This window comes from Ambystoma mexicanum, chromosome 4p (genome assembly GCF_040938575.1).
Source record: "Ambystoma mexicanum isolate Mex_15411 chromosome 4p, UKY_AmexF1_1, whole genome shotgun sequence".
Lineage (NCBI taxonomy): Eukaryota > Metazoa > Chordata > Amphibia > Caudata > Ambystomatidae > Ambystoma > Ambystoma mexicanum.
In genome coordinates this window covers 1,050,326,199-1,050,337,613 of record NC_090927.1, presented here as the reverse complement: position 1 = coordinate 1,050,337,613, position 11,415 = coordinate 1,050,326,199, and positions in this window count along the sequence as shown.

The window sequence follows — 11,415 nt, the reverse complement described above, 5'->3', positions numbered from 1 at the left end:
TTCTTGTTTTTATGTCCTGAACATAATCATCCTTGTCAGGGTCAATTGCTTCTGTTGCCCATTTCAGGGAGGCGTCATTGCCCATGAACTGGCCTCTGGTCTTGCACATTGCTACGTGTGACATACAGTGTGCTGTCTGGACATCAATTTCTACAGCCACAAAGATCTTGGATTTTCCCATACTGTATGGCAGGAGTGCACAGACGAAGCATTCTCCTTCTGACTGCCTTTGTCCTACTTCCTTCATGTGCTGGTACGATATGTTGTTTCCAAGATGGGCTGTGCTATCCAGGTAGTCGTTAAGTTCATTGGAATCTTCGTGAGGGCTTCTCTCGATTCTTAGCGTTCTTCTGTAGTTAGCTATGACTATGGAGGTCATTACGACCCAGGCGGTAAGTACACCAACTTTACCACCATGGTGTAAACTATGTTTACACCATGGTGGATGGCGGATTTACCGCCCCATTCCAAGGTGAGTGGGGTGGTAAATCCCCATTTCCCTTGTAACGTGCGCGGTAGACTTCAAACACGCCTTCAACTTGGCATATCCGCAGCCTTCCCCAATGATACAGTGCCACTCGCGGTTGCAATTCCACTTGTTCTGACAGCAACCAGACTTTTTTTCAGTTCCTTAACTCACCGGATGATGTCTTTCTCACTTCTGGGTGTGTCTCGCATATAGCTTTCAAGGCTCCTTGCACGCAGCCGGTATCCGTTAGGGGAACAAGGAAACCTTGGGCTTCCAACAGCACCTTGTTTCTCTTTCACACAGCTTTCTTCTTTGAACTCTAACAGCTTTGCAATCACAGGGAACTCCTGTCTGGCTTTACCTTGAGTTTCTGATTTCTCGAACATCCCCTGGGCCTCTCCCTTCGTGTTGCCTGGTTCGCCTCAGTCATGGAAGAAACATTCTCTCTGGTACCCAGCCTTACTCAGTGTGTGCCTGTATGTTCTACCTTCTATACTCCCTGGGAGAGTCAACCAGAATCAGGTGTGAGTGGTTGTAGAGGGAGGCCTCACCTTGTCTGTCCTTGTTAAGTGGGCAGTCTGTTGTTAAAAAGGAACAGTCTGTCCTCTGTGTCTGAGTGTGTTTCTTCTCAGTGATCTTCTTCCTCCCAGTCCCTCCCTTCTTCATCTCGGTGGTTGTATAAAAAATAGGGAGGGGGTTGGGAAGTAGTAGTGTTTTCTGGTAATTATGGAACAAATGGGTAGCGTATTGTTAGATCGGGGAAGGTAGATGTATGATTGTGGGTACACGGGTTCTGGTTTCCCATGTCTCGGGAGGATAGCTCAGGGGCAACGTGCTCGCCTTGGAAGCAAGATGACACAGAGCAACCCAGGTTCTATCCCCAGGCCCGCACTTAGAAACCTCTGGGTATTAAGCGTGTTATAAATAACCAATCATATCATATATCATATCATATCATATCATAAGAGGCTCTCACCTTCTCTTGTTTAGGGAAAAGTACTGGGTAGGATGAGACTTGGTTTAACATAACCATGTAGACTGAGGAGGTGTTGGGTAGGGGTGTGTTGGAAAGGGGGGATACCATGGGCCTCATTACAACCCTGGCGTTAAGGGGTTAATGGCACCGTAAAAGGCTGCGGCGCCGTTAAACCCTTAACGCCAGATTCACACTTCAACGGCTGCTTTTTGCAGGCGTTAAAGTCCAACCCGCTAAGGGACATTGGTGCTAATTACGGCACCGTAATTAGCACCTTCCTCATTCCTATTGAGCCCTATGGGCCAAAAATGGGAATGGGGAAGGGGCCATGGTGAATGGGGATTTACCGCCCCGCCAACCTTGGAATGGGGTGGTAAATCCGCCATCCACCATGGCGGAATCCGGCATGGACCATGGTGCTAATAGCACCATGGTCCAATGCCAGGGTTGTAATGAGGCCCCATGTCTCCCCCGAGGGCATTCCTCCTGCAGTCCCCAAGGACCCCTTCTCCAGGTGATCCTCCCGCACTGGTCCACATTCGTGGTCTGGTTCCAAAGGTGATGACTGTGTCTTGGCCACCTGAACAAAAGTTCCTCGCGGTCTATCTGTGAGAACACCCTTCAGTTGCTCACATGACTCAACATCAAGCATAGACAAGTCTGGTACAGTCAGATTGCCTCTATAAATCATTGTGCTACAATAGAAACGCCAATGAGTTTTCCACTTTTCCAATATCGATAAGCTGTTGCCAAATGCTCTTACATTTAGTAGCAACACCATTTAGTAAAACAAACCAAGACTCTCCAATGTCACGCTTCAATCCCTGAGTATTCACATTTTCTTCCAAATTGAGAGGTAAATACACAACTTTGCCTCTGACACCTTGCACTAATGATTTCTTAGGCAGATTTGACATCTTTGCTTGCAATCTAACAATAACATGGAAAGGATTAACGGTTTGCAATGCAATCACTTTAAACATATTCCATTTTTGACGCACAGATGGGATATCTGGTACTACCATGTCATTCAGAACACCTCTTTTAGGATTACTTCTTTGATTATAAAATCCAACACAGTGTCTTCAAACATATAGTGCCTCTCTTGTGTCAAATTGTTCTTCAACAAACAAATACAGATAAAGTTATTTCCAAACATCTTCCACAATGTGTTTAATTTTATCCTGAATGTCCACTAGTTGTACTTGAGACTTATAAGTGTGTTGACAAGATACACAAGCAATGTCAGGTCTTTCCCTAGAAGACAATTCAAACATTGCAATACTTCTTTTATACCGTTGAAAAATCTGATCCTTTGAAAGCACTTCCTGTAAGTGTTTCATCTACATACACATTTTAAATGCATCATATTTATCATTTGCATTGTAGAAACAAAACGTTATACAGTTCTAGTCAAAAGTATTTCATTCAAAACTGCAAGAGATATACTTGGTGTTTTGCACTCATACAGTTTAACTAGAAGGTATCTCATTTTAGTATGATGTGGAGCCAGCATCCGTATGTGATGAAACTGACTCTACATCTACTTTTATCAAGACAAGCTAGAAAGTGACCCAAAAGCCCTGTTTTTTCACAAACTTCACAGTCATCTATTCTTTGATCTGTCTTTGCACATTATCATTTTTGTGCAAAACTTGCAAAAATCTATTTAATATTTTACAAGAAAACGAATCGATAATGCATAAAAAATTGCACATACATACCTCACAATCCTTCTTTGGTTTTATTTTTGACTGATCTACACTTTCCATTTCTGCATTATTATACATATGATTTCTTCTTTTTTAGAAATCACACCATTTCGGACTTCTCAGCTATGTCGACTCTCAGCAATAGCTAGGGCAAAATTATTTCTTTGAATGTAACTCTCCTCATTAAAAAATCTTTCTGTATGAGAAATGTGTTATTGCTCTCAACCAAACACATCACAAAAGTTGTCACATGCAAGTACATGAACTGTTTCTATATTTGTATAGAATAGTGTAGTCACCTTAAGTAATTTCTTAAGTTTATTCAATACAAAAATGAACAATTTTCTTTTCGTATCAAAAGCTTTCTTAATTAAAATCTCTACTTTTTTCTTTTGCAAAAAAATGCTTTACAACATATCTGGATATTGGTTTCACACTTCTCCAAAGATTTGTAAAAAACATATATCTGTATTTCTCTGTTTCAAAATTATAGCACATTCGCCAAATTTTCTTCTCGAAATCTTACATTTTTTAATAGCTAGAAGCAAATTTGATACATTTTTTCTTTCTTTACTTTCAAGAAAAACATTCTCGGTTCCATCAATATATTCTGTTAGCAGATCTATTTGAAATTGCACATTTTCAAAAGTATTATTGAAAATAGGTATTGTGGTAAAAGGGGATCCAAAGATGAAAAGCCATCACCCACCAATCCGTGAATGAAACAGAGAAAAGTGCAATAGAGAAAATATTTTGAAGATGTGACATAGTGAACCTGGGAGGTTGATTTTCGAGGGGGATCTGAGCCCGGAAGAGGAGGACCTGGGGCGAAGAGCCATCACCCAGATACAATCAAAGACAATCAGAGAAGACATTTGCAACTTTTGCTAACCTTTTGTTTATTATTTTGAGCCCATCGGACCCTCAGAAAAAGACGCTTATCTAGAGAAGGACCTGATATTAATAAGAACTTCTTGTGGATCTGAGCCTGGAAGAGGGGGATCCAAGGGTGAAAAAGCATCACCCAACGTGCAAGCAGAATTAAACTTTTGGTTATTATTTTTGGAACACATCAGGTGCTCAGAGCTAAGAGACTTTTTGTAGAAATGAGACTTAACCACCGAAAGCTCTCAGAGCTGAGGGCAGAACTGTTGGCTTATGCTGGGAAAGCTTGAGTGTGTGCTATGCTCCAGAGTCCCACCTTGTCCTGTGCTCAAAGCGTGTGGAAGGGAGACCCTGACTACCGCATTCTGACTTATTATTTGTGAACTCTTCTTTCTTTCCTGTGAACTTAATCCTACACTCTTTTGTTTGTATTTAGCGTAAGGATTCGCAATAGGTTTTTCTTAGTATAGGCCCTTTTATTTTCAAAAGACTCCACTAGGGATGCCTTATAATTATTTGATGGTTGTAGCTTGCTCCCATCTTAGATTTAGGTTTATATTAGGTGTTTCTCCAACCCACATGTACAGTTTAATAACACCCTTGAACTGTAATCACTTGTATCTGTCTTTACTGTTGCCACCATCTGTTCTTTACACTACAGATTTAGCAACAATATATTTTGAAATATTACACTCTACAAATTCACTTATCTGCAGACGAACCTTTCTCCTGGCTCGTTGTTCTTGCTTCCTTGATGGCATCTTACGAAAAAGCTGTATTAAACAAATATTAAAATGGTAAAGGTCACGCATTGTGTTTCTTTATATTTCCCATATATAATAAAACTTTCCCACCCAGGTTGACGGGCGGAGACAGGGTTTAACAGCCCCCCTACCCAGGCATTGTAGGGTCAAGCAAATCGAGGGCCTCAGTCAAGGTTGCGGGATGTAAAACCCTATGTCTGCCCATCAGCCCAGACGTAATAAGTGTTCACACACCAGGATTTTCCTGGGGTGCAGATGATTTTCTTTTTTTTACTCATCACATGAGATGTGTTGAAGTAGAGCAAATCTCTGATCAGAAAAAAAATATATATTAATTGCCACCGCCATTTAAATCAAAAAGAGTCTAAGTCCCTTTTTGGATGACACCAACCATGAAAAACCTGTTCCAAATTGGCCGCTGTGGTTTGAAAAGGGATCTTCAAACTAATCATTACTACTGCTACTCAATAACACATATCAGTATGCATATCCTCCTCCACTACCCAGCCCCACTATCACTAGAGTTTCAATGGCCAAGTCTCCTGGGCAGCCCCTTAGAGCTACCCTACCAAATCTAATCAATAATACCATAATCCCTTACCACTCTACATTTCTTAAATAATACCTCACATACTCTACACATAGCTTCAGTCTACAATTCCCAAACCACTTCTAAAAAGAAGAAATGTTCACTGTTAACAACATGACAAATATGGCTGTAATTTCTTCATTCACATTCATAAAGGTGTTCAAAAATAATATGCAACACATATTTTCTTTCAGATACCAACCAATTGTATCTAGTAATGCAGGATATTACCATCAAGGAGCTGATGGTGGTTGATGTTTTTGAAGAATGCGATTCAGGATGTACAGACATTGATGCATGGGTTTTTGAAAAATACGAATGGTTGAGTGATGCTCTTGGGTTAGGCAAAAGGAAGGTTTGTTAAACCATATTCGCATAATACCGTCTGATTATGAACATTGGCCTATGCGCATTTGCATTGTACAAAAGAAACGCGGTTAAACAGACCTAAATAGAGTTGACTTTGATGCCATTTTAGAAACATCCGCCATTTTGATTCTAACTCCTACTTTCTGTCCTAAAATGCTAAACTGTGTTTTCAGCTGCAGCTGAGCAGAGTAAACTTTGAGCTATGTAAACATTAAGGCTGCTGAGAGCAGAATGTTAGTTCTGCCCAAAGAGACCTTGTAACCGATATGAAGTGCAATTTAAGTGTTGTCTGCACCAACAGCTACATCCTCATTGAAACAACGGAACAAAATGCAAAACAACTAAAACTGTGTTCTTTGGCAGAACAGAAACTCTTTGCGTTCATTCTTGAAACTGGACTAACTTTAAGCTGGAGAACCAACATCGCCATTGAATCTTTATGGACAAGTAAACATGTTAAATGTGTTAAACAATATTGTCATATTTGTCATGTGAACTGGGCATGAACCCTTGTATGTAACTTATTAGTTTGGAGAAGGGTTGGACAATGACCGGGATGGTGTATAAATAGAGCACACTTTGGGATGTCCAGCACTCACTCCCCTCACAGTGTCTGCTGGTACACACTGCAAGGTGTTGGAAGCCCAGATAGCTATCTGATTTTGCCTTTGACCCTGTACAGAAATAAAGATACTCATTTGAACCCGTGATTAGCGTATTTCATTTTGTGGTACTAAGCCTCGATATTTCTTTGGTCTTTCACAGGCATGATAAGTGTTATTATGCAGCTTGACTGGCCTTTCAGTACAGCCAGTTTGGACATGTTTCATACTTTGGCATGTATTTTTAATGGTAAAGCCAACTTGAGTATGTTTTACGTGGGGCTAATGCCATATATTGGCAGAACAAACATGGACATGTTTTCTTATAGTATCATTACTGGCATTATGCACAAAGCAAACACAAGTATGTTCTTATATGGTTATAATAGGGTATAATGGTGCAGTCAGCAAGGAAATGTATGGGCACAGCCAGTGTGAACATGTTTTATACTGGCATATATTGTGAGAAAAGACATCATGAAAATGTGTTGGAGAAATGTTTCTGTGAACTGTTGGTGACTTGCATCTATTGAATTTTCTTCATGAGTTACCCTACAAAACCCAATTGCAAACTGTTTGGCTTTTTACCCAGTTTTTCTCAAAAGTGTGCTCTAAAATGGACTAAGGGGGCAGGGGCGAGATTGCCGCCGAACCCAGCTAGAGTGGTGCGGGATCCCTCGTTACACTCGGTTGGTCCGACATATCTTTGACAAATATTTACGCCCCTTCAGTTAACCAATTCACCAGCCGTCACTGCTAATGACCCACTCAGATCCTATCCTTGACCATTAACAAATTGGTGTTAATTGTTTAAATGCCCCAGTGGGAGCGTTGTGGACTTTGCTACCTTTCTCGAACAAGCGTCCTTTGATCCCTGCTGAGGGAAGACAGGCGCTACATTTTATTGCAGGCGCAGCCCTGACGATTCAGGAGGATTCATGCTCTTCCCAGGGACCCGGAGAAGAACATGAATACGCAGGGGCTCTGGGAAAACCCTGGTGGATAGACAGGTCTGCACTAAAGCAATCCTTTACTGTTATCTGGAGCGGTAGTTTCACCCGCCCTGATCTGAAAAAAGAAAGAAATGAAGAGATAATCAACATGTCGAGAAATTCTGCCTTTTATCCATAAGACTTCAAATACAGCGTGTAGATCTTAACAATAACTAATACTCTTATGAACAAAACAAAATTAATTAACAGAAACAAAATGCACTATATATGCAATTGAATAGTCTTCACCAAAAGATACACTTTTTGTATGTAATTTTATGCAAGCAAACAATGTTGTGCCTTGCATTTCATGACCTGTATTTATACCATGTCAGACCACTGTGGAACCCTATTCCTGCAGCTCCCACACTAAGCATTCACATACCCCATTTATGGGAGTACGTTCTCCATTTCTCGGGCCAAGAGACACGCCACATAAAGCCTCATCACTGATTTGTGTCTGCTTGGCCGCCTGGTGTGATTCTATTGCTGCACAGTGCTTCTGTCCATCTCCTCTGCTATCCCCTGACTCCACCCACCCCTCTTGTCTCTGCCCCAATGGTGCTCTCCGTCTCCTCTACCTTTTCTAACTGCTTCTCCATCTCCTATCCGCCCTCTCTCAAAAAACTCTGGAAGGAAAAATAAAGAAAGACACTCCTGAGTGCCAACCCTAGTCTGCCCATCGCAGGCACCTACATCAATACTTCCTCCAGCCTATCACTGACATTCTCTTTGCTGTTCCTTCTTCTAACCTATGAATCCCCCATATGGTCTCTGTCCTCTCCTCATTCTCCTCCTTACCTGTTACTGGCGGCACCAGATGGGAAGTGCTTTTGGCTCACTCCACATCTTCCAAATGCACCATTAATGTTTATCATAATGGCACTATCAAGGCTTAGGGCCCCCAGCCCAACATCCTCCTCCTTGACGGGCATCAGTCTTCTCTCTTCATCTTCCGTCCCTCTCCTTCCACCCCTCCTTCACTCACCTCCCTCTACCCCCCCCCCCCCCAGTTGTGGCATCCCAACGCTGTGCCCCGATGCACGACTCTTAAAGGGGGAAACCAGCCTCACTCGGGTACCCTAAATTCTCGCTCTGTTATCAAACACTCCTCTGACATCTGTCATCACCTTGAATACCTTGACCGTGGAATCCTTCCTCTCACTGAGACGTGGTTCAAGGCCAGCTCCATCACTGCTTTTGATACTCTTCTGCCTGAGGTTTACCAGATCCTTTCCAATCCTAGGCACTCACGGCATGGTTGTGGAGTGGCTCTGATCTTCCCTGAGTGGGTTCCTGCCTCTGCCATCCCCACTTAAACCTACTCATCCTTTGAAAGCCTTGTCTGCAGGCTGTCTATCTCTTCTACTCTCACTCTTACTCTCGCTACCATCTACAGACCCCTAGATTGACCTCCCTCTTCCTCTCAGAATGCACCGACCTGTCCTCCTCTCTTCTTGCCTCCTCCCCCTAACTTATTTTCCATGGGGATTTTAATATCTATCTCGACTCTCCTGATCTGGCCACTGTTCTCCTCTGTGACCTCTGTGACACTCTTTCTCTCACTATCCTTCCCTCTGGCCAAATCCACTCTGCCAGACACACCTTGCATGCTCTCATCTCAACAGACATCCCTCTCTCCAAACCTCTCACTACACACTCTCTCCTCTCTTCCATCTTGTCCTCCCCTGCCCCCTGACACCTCCGCCCCGCACTGCCAGTCTCCTTTGCCGTCATGTGACCGATGAATCGGGTGTCACTCGCAGCATTTGTCTCTTCCTTTATCCCTCTTCCGCCCCCTTCATCAGACTCTCCTTCTGACTCTGTTCTAGCTAACCGCCATCTCTCTACCTCTAACACCCTGCACATCCTTGCCACCGTCATGAGGATGTGCATGAAGCTTGCCTCCAAATGCAATTCTTGGTATGACTCTGATTTGGCCGCTTTGAAAGTGCAAAGCTGCAGAGCGGAAGTGGCAGGCATCTAAATCATCCTCTGTCAAACTGGCTGCCATCTCCTTCAAAGGCAATACTGTCTCTCCATCTGCTCCAAGAACAGGTCTCATGTCCAAGCCCACATCTCTGGAACCACCAATAACATGGCTTAAAACCTGCAAGGAACTTGCCAATCCTACCGCAGTCTCCTCCTCTCCTCCTGCCGCCCAGGCCCTCTGCTTTGCACTGGCCGTCCACGTTTCCTCCAAAACTCTGGACATCTTGTCCTCTCTTTCATCTACTCCCCCCACCCGCCCTCCCTTCTCTTGCCTCCCTTGGCTCCCCTTTGCCCCCATACTCTTCTCTTTCTCTCCCATTGCACCAAATGAGATCTCTAGAGTTGTCTGCTCTATGAAAGTCTCCTCTAAACAGGTGCTCCCCTGCTCCTCCAGAACCTTCAAGGACAACATTGCCTCTCTCGCTACAGCCATGGCTGACCTCTGCAACCACTCATTTACCACTGGCTCCTTCACTCAACCACTTAAGTCTCTCTTGTGCACCCTCTCCTAAGAAAAACGGTCTGCCAACCCTTCTTGCCCGGCTAATTATCACCCTATCTCTAGAACCCCTTTTTTGGGCAAACTCATGGAGAAGCTTGTCATCCCCTAACTGACCCTCCACACCAAATTGGCTAGCTGCCTCCATGATCACCAGTCTAGTTTCAGGGCAGCCAAAGGCACGGAAACTGCTCTCCTGAACACCTGTGAAGTCCTACTCTCCAACCTGGACTCAAACACTCCCTCTGTTCTGTTCCTCCTCGATCTTTCTTCTGCTTTTGACACAGTCAACCACTTCATCCTCATAAACTGTCTCCTAGGCATTGTGTATAGGGCACTTGCGTGGCTGACCGCATTCCTTTCAAACAGACCTTCTCAAGTGTATCCAAGTCTGAGGCCCAGTGGACTAATGCATCCACTACAGGGGCCTGTGTTTCACCACGTTGTCACAGGTTCAAATCCTGGCAGGTCCACTCAGTCCAATAAATAAATACCAGTTGGAGGCAAAGAGAAATACAGTCCAGGATGCCCATCACTGAATAATAACACACCTCTTCAATCAACCATTGTGACAAAACTCAAACATCCTCCCGCCCCACATTCAACAGCCAGGCGTGCACACACAATCCTCTTAAAATGCCCTCTACAACAATTCTAAAAAATAAAATTCAATGTGAAAAGGGCAGACAGGAGACTCCAGTAATCAACAAGTCTCCAGCACTAAACCCTTTGCTACGGTAACAAAGCAACAAATAAGGGCAGGAGAAATAAAGGCTACTCACTAAGCAAACACTAGAAGCAGATAAAGAGCATTCAAAATGATGCCCACCAGAACTTATAAACACTGTACCTCAGTCCTGGACTATAAAGCCTCACTGCCAATTGGACGGTGGCACACAATACCTGATCACCTTAGCCAATCAGAGAGTGGGAAGCATTCAGAGGCAGGATAAAGCATGCTTTGTTTCCTCACTTAGAATAGGGGAGTGCTCTAGACTTGGTTTGAAGATCTGGAGCAGGAGAACTAGTATTTGTTGAGGAGCTGTGAAACCAGACCAAGCTAATGAGCCAGTGCCAGCTGAGAGGGCAGACCCAAAAATCTGAAGAAACTGTAGTGGCACCCAAGATTCCCAGAGTGCCCTGGAAGCAAGTAGGAAGGGCACGATATACTTTCAGTGAGAAAAGCACCACATGCCATATTTGTTAAGATGAGAGGTTGGGCTAACTGTTAGAATGGTGCAATATCCCCTATTATCTGGAGAGAGGTGGGGATCCCTGTTAGGGTATAGATCGAAGGGCACTCTACCCCTTGGACTAGACCACACGAGGGCAAGAAAAACCTCAAAGGTGAGAAGGAAGGACACTATATCCCTTATAGAAAGAGTAAAGGGGCAAGGTAATCCTTATAGTGGGAAGGGCAGTAAATCCCTTCAGAGGAAATCCGTGGAAGTGAGTGGAGAGGTATCCCTTAGGGCAGTGGTCTTCAAACGTTTAAGGCCTGGGCACCCCCTGAGCAAAGTGCAGGCAGGCTAGCTCCCCCACCCCCAAAATGCCAAATGGACTGTA